This window comes from Tursiops truncatus, chromosome 14 (assembly GCF_011762595.2).
Source record: "Tursiops truncatus isolate mTurTru1 chromosome 14, mTurTru1.mat.Y, whole genome shotgun sequence".
NCBI classification, from domain to species: domain Eukaryota; kingdom Metazoa; phylum Chordata; class Mammalia; order Artiodactyla; family Delphinidae; genus Tursiops; species Tursiops truncatus.
The window spans coordinates 75,360,294-75,366,293 of NC_047047.1; the positions used below are offsets into that span (position 1 = coordinate 75,360,294).

General features: G+C 43.1%; 1 long non-coding RNA gene across 1 annotated transcript in view; it reads right to left on the reverse strand.

Moving 5' to 3' along the window:
* LOC141276407 (uncharacterized) overlaps window positions 1–2,758 on the reverse strand; it is a 44,567-nt gene extending 41,809 nt beyond the window's left edge. Inside the window, exon 1 of the long non-coding RNA XR_012325908.1 lies at window positions 2,423–2,758. This is a non-coding gene — a long non-coding RNA (uncharacterized lncRNA). The remainder of the gene's footprint in view (window positions 1–2,422) is intronic.
* Window positions 2,759–6,000: the final 3,242 nt, after the last annotated feature.

Below are 6,000 nucleotides of genomic sequence, written 5' to 3' on the forward strand. Positions count from 1 at the left end.
TAAAGAGCTGAGTTTCTGGAAGCCTGGGGAAACCATAGGCCTCAAACAGGTAGTTTCCACATTTGTTTGAAGAGAGGACAAATGCTGAACTTCGCTGGAGTGATAGAAAACACATGTGTTTTCTCACTTCATATCCCAGAGAAGTTAGCTTTCAAAGGCTTAGCTTTTAGCTCCCATTTCTTCCACCCTTAAAAGACCAAATATGTGCCAACGTGGCTACACCCCAGACATTTGAGCATTACGAGGCTGGAGAATTGGGTAGCGCCAAAAAGAAAGGTCTTGGATGTCATTAGAAGATGTTTGGCTTTTGAAAGTTCTTTTCTCCCAAGTCACTGTTTCACCTTTAAAATTTTAAGCAGAGAGTGATGTGATTAGATATGTATTTCAAAAGGATGACTTTGGCTACATACGCAGATCAGAAGAAGAAAGCATTGAGAATAAGGACCAAGTAGAAGATGTTATACTAATGTAAATAAGACATGTTGGGGGCTGGAAAGAAGGCAATGGCCATAAGGATGCAGGTAAGTGGACAGATTTGAGGTTTAGCGAACAGGTATAATCATATTAAGGTCGTATGATCCACGAGACTTGGTAACTATCTTCCCTGTTGTCAGGTGTGGTCACAGACTGATGCCACGCCAGTGAAAAGAAAGCAGAAGTGATGGGAGCAACTTTCAGGCCATCTCCTAGGAATTCTTACCCTGGGTTTTCTCTCCCTTTCTGCTGTCTCTGATTTTGGTAGCTGTCTATGATTAAGGCAACCTTAGAAGCCACATTTACAGGATGACAACTCCCCATCTATTTTCAGAGTTTTATATGAGAAGGAAATATGCCTCTATCTTATTTAAGCCAGTGAAGTTTTAGATTTCCTTGTAACAGTATAGCATGAATTCAATGCCAGGCATGGAGGAAAGGATGCACAAATCCTGAACGGACAGTGGTAAGAAGGGTGCCTGCAATGGCTTCCAAGTGCCAGTGCACACAGGAGCCATCAATTAAGGATTCTGCATGACTGGTCCATTTCATAATTCCATCAAAGGAGGTTATAGAGGATATTATCAAAACTATGTTTCTAAATTTTCGACAGCTTTGCTCCACTTGTATTATTTTAGCAAAAATAAACAAAGGTGTACACCAAGATTTAGGTAGAAGAGTACATATTACACTCTTACTTGTATTAGCAAAAACACTGAAATCAACATATACATCTAATAATATACAACTGAGTGACTAAATAAGTGGTGGTACATTCTAAAAATGCAATATTCCTAATCATAGTCTGGAAGAATATATAAGGCCATGGGAAACACCTTACTGTATAGCATTGAACAATACAAAAATCATTTTGATCCCTGTGCATTGACTATGCCAGAAGGAAAGGCATCAAATATATATTCTTGGAATTGGCAAAAAGCAATTATTTTAAATAATCAACAATTTCCACTTTTGACTAATTTCTGTCTTTCACTCATATAGTCCAGATTACTGAGCCTTTTACCTTATAGACAATGGACTTCTTCAACTAAATCAGTTGCAGTTATTCATTCAGTAAATGTACTGAAAATCTAAAACCACTCCATTCAATACAACAGTAGCCTTTAGTCACCTCTGACAATTCACGCTTAAAACTACTGGAAATTAAAAAAATTCAGAATCCAGCTCACAAGTTGCATTGGTCACACTTCAAGTGCTTATTAACCACATGTGGCCAGTGGCTACCATTTCAGTCAGCACCCATATTAGCATTTCTATCACTGCAGAAGCTCTGCTGGCCCACTATTTACCAGGACTTGTACTATGTGCTAGGGGACTAGCAAGGAAAACAGCACAGCTCTGTCCTCATGGGTCTCTCAGCCAAATAGGAGAGACAGACATACAAACAGAATTAGAGTGCGGTGTCATGCTTGGACTTGTTCAGCTCCACTGCATAGAGCCTGGTCGGACATGGGTTCTGGTGCCGTCCTGGGTACCTGCAGTTGGAGGGCTCTTGGTTAGAACCTCCTGCCTCTCTAGGAATCAATGTCATGTATAATCACTACATCATGTAAAGAAACAAATCCTAATTGACCAAGATTCTCAAGGAAGGGTTTGCATTCTAGAAAATTTAATTTCTTCATTCATTCAGCAAACGTGTATTGAATGTCTGCTCTGTACCAGGCATGTTATATGTCGTAGAGACAAAACTGATTAAAATGGCTAAAGCCTCCACCCTCATGGAGATCCCATTCTTGGGGACTGGGGCAGACAAGAGAAATATAAACACATACAATGTCTGGAATATCGGATAGTAATAAGTACTATAGAGAAAAAAATGGAGTAGAGCAGGTAGGGGGGAAGGAGGTAAGGAATGTCAGGTTGTGAGGTGAGATTTGGGGAGTGGGAGAGAGAGTATTAATTTAAATAAGATGATCTTAGAACTTACCTATAGCTTGAAATAGGCAATTCTTACTGGATCTTCCATTTGAAAAAGTCCTTCTGAAGTCCATGTGTTAGAGCAGACAAGATAAAATTAGTGTAATACTAATTTATAACCTCTACTAATTATTGAAGACTTTATGCAGGCCATTAACCCTCTCTGGTCCTCAGTTTCCCCACTTTCACATCAAGTGTTTGGACTGGACAGTGTATGAGGACACTTCTGCTTCTTAAAGGTTCTGATTTAAGCACAGAGAGAAGGGGAAAAAATTCTCCGTGCCAACTCTTAGACACATGCACTTGTTCAACATTAACTGAGAGCCAAATGTGCGGTGGGCTTGAGGCTGACCCTAAAGATAACAAGGTTGGGAAGCTGATTCTACCTTCAAGGAGCTCACAGGGAAATGAGGGAGATCAGCAGCATTTTCACTGTGACCTGGAGTCTTCACGTGCACTCCTCTGCTGCTCGCTGAGAATCGAGGGCTCCCTGCCTCCACGCCTCCCAGCCACGCTGCACGATCTTCCTGGAGAGGCACGGAGCCCGAGGCCATCAATCACAAGAGGCTGTCCAAAGAAGCCTGGGCAACACTGCATCCCCAGGGCCCAGCCTCTCCCTTCTGGAGAAATGTGTCCTAGATGGGGGAGCTGTCTCTGTGGAGGGTGATGATGATGGACGGCCCAAGGAAAGCATTTTTCATCTCCAAGCGGTACACGTGTGCATTCTCGCTCTGGGGCCAGGTTCTGACTGGGGTGCCTGCTGTTCTCTGTTTGCTTAGCTGTTGTCACCTTTTCCCCTTTCCTGACAAATGAACCCATTTCGCAGCCTGAGTGACTCATGACCACTTTAGGAAGGCTAGATTAGCTCAATGTGGCAAAGGAGGAAAATAAGGACCATTATTCTTAATTTGACATCTTAAACCTCCATCTTCATCTGAGCACGCCCCTGCTGAAAAACCTGTAACGGTTCTGTCTGATCCATGGGATATTATCCAAGATCTATTTCCATCTGGCTCAGACAACAATCCCAACCTTCTCTCACACAACTAAACTATGCAGAACCTCACTCAAACATGCCGTGGATTTTCCTACATCCACACCATATTCACACGGTCTGTTCCTACCACGGCCTTGCCCCAACCGTGTGGGCTCTGCAAAGCTGTCCCTGATGGCCCCAGCCCACTGCAATCTCCTGTCCTTTGACTGGTCATTCAACACCAGCTGCACAAAGCCTGAGGTGCTGAGTGCTTTTGTCCACAAATAAAAGTCTGAAATTCCCTGTGATTTCTGGGTCAGAGGCACTTTGTCCTCCCCTCTTCTCTAACCACACCAGGCCGAGTGCCCAGTGCATGGAAATTGTTGTACAAAATCTAGTTAGCTGATTGATTCTTTCAGTGGTCCTCTCTAATGTGCTCTAATTCCATCAACAAGCGGGCAGGGGACCAAGCTTTTCATAGCTTACGGCTTGATCAGCCTAAGATGAGGCTGGGTTTTACTAGCCCAACAACAGGCACAGGAACAGTTGTGTCTGGACTCCTGGGCCAATGTTGACCAGTGACTCCATGAGTCAGGCATTTCTGATTCAGGGAGAACAAATTTCTGAACCAAAAATATATTCAAATGGCTGGCTTAGTCACCAATTCAATTTTGCTTGTGCACATCTGCCCTAAATAATAGATGGGTCTCTCTCATCTCTGGAAACTTGCAAGTTTGTAAAATAATTGTACTTAGAACTACACCATTAAAAGGATTGTAAGTAAAAGAAACTTGAATGTCTCTTTACACCAGTGGTTCTCAAACTCTAGGGTGAATCCGAATCACCTGGCTGACTTGTTCAAGCCCAGGGCTTGGGCTTCACCCCCAGAGTTTCTGACACAGTAGGTCTGAAGTGGGGCTGGAGAATTTATTTCTAATGCATCTCCAGGTGATACAGACGCTTCTGATCACACTGCGAGACCACAGCTACATCCTAACACTTTCATCTTTTTGTTCATTCTTCCCAAGACTTTGTCTACATAATGCCACCTTTTTTTTTGTCGGGGGGAGGTTTGCGGGCCTCTCACTGTTGTGGCCTCTCCCGTTGCGGAGCACAGGCTCCGGACGCGCAGGCTCGGTGGCCATGGCTCAGGGGCCCAGCCGCTCCGCAGCATGTGGGATCTTCCCGGACCGGGGCACGAACCCGTGTCCCCTGCATCGGCAGGCGGACTCTCAACCACTGCGCCACCAGGGAAGCCCAATGCCATCTTTTTATATAGCTATTATCGTAGTGTATGTGGAATTTGTCCATTTAAATTCTGTTTTCTGAATTATAAAGTGTCTATCCCCAGCCCATGATGTGAACTTATAGGTTAATATAACTCTAAGATAAAACTTCACTAAATAAAACGACCTGTTGGAGTTTGGGATGAGAAGGTACCCTAAGAACCGTTGTAAGAACTATTTAACCCTTGTACAAGAATAGAGGGTTATTAAGGCGACATTCAGCCCAAAGTAATTCAATGAGGAGATAAAATTAATTTGGGGTTCAACTTTTTGTCTGTTTTATTCATTTCTATATCTCCAGCTTCTGGAACACACTAGAAGGCATCCACTAAATATTTGTAGAATGAATGAATGAATTTAACAAATAAACATTTCCTTCATATACTCTGGGTAATTTAGAGGTCTCTAGAATGGGTGTAAGTGCAGACAGTTGGGCAAAGTTCCTACAGTAGTTGAATACTTTGCCTCAAAACAAGCCACTTATTAAAGAAGAATCATTAACAAGTTGCAATTGGTTTTCAGACGCTGCAAAGGATTCCTACCTGTTATGTGCAAGCTATATCCTTGGGATAGTTGAGCAAAGAGCCCTACCTCCACTGGCATGGTCTGTGTGGTACACGGGTCCACCCGAATGCTGTTACACAAGGCTTTCTATTTTAAATTAGAAACCCTTCTGTGCACAGATCCGTTCTGAATCAGAAAGTTAATGCAACCTGGGAAGCATTGCGAGGCACCCAGCTTCCTACTGTGCATTACATGAAAATACCAAAGCCTTTTCTTTAATGCCATTCCAATTAAAGCAAATAAGTTAAGCCATATTGTTGGCTACACCAGTGCCCTTTGACCAAAACAAAATAGAGCTCGCTATGCATGTGGTTTTTAACATTTAATCAATAAACCAGAATGATTTGAGGGTCTGGTTGTCTTAATAAGGGGATGTGTAAACACAGAGCAGTAAATTAGATTTAAGAAATTTTCTAAAATGAGGGAAAATTACATTATAAAGGTGACATTAACATTCCAAAGGACTAAAACCTGGGGACTCTAGGGTCCCTAAGCCATGTGGGGACGGATCTATGCAAAGCATGACAAATACTCAGATCACTCTTGGGATGTGGAAGGTAAAATGTGTCAGGAATAGTGGCTTCATTCCAAAGCTGCAGGAGACTTTTCTCGACCACTGGGCAGCTGCTCTGACTAACACCTCTGACAGATTCTGAACTCATTTCACCCCCCTGCCATCTCTTGGCAAAGAGCAGCTGAATGGGAACCTCCCTGGTGGCGCAGTGGATAAGACTCCATGCTTCCAATGCAGGGGGCCCGGGT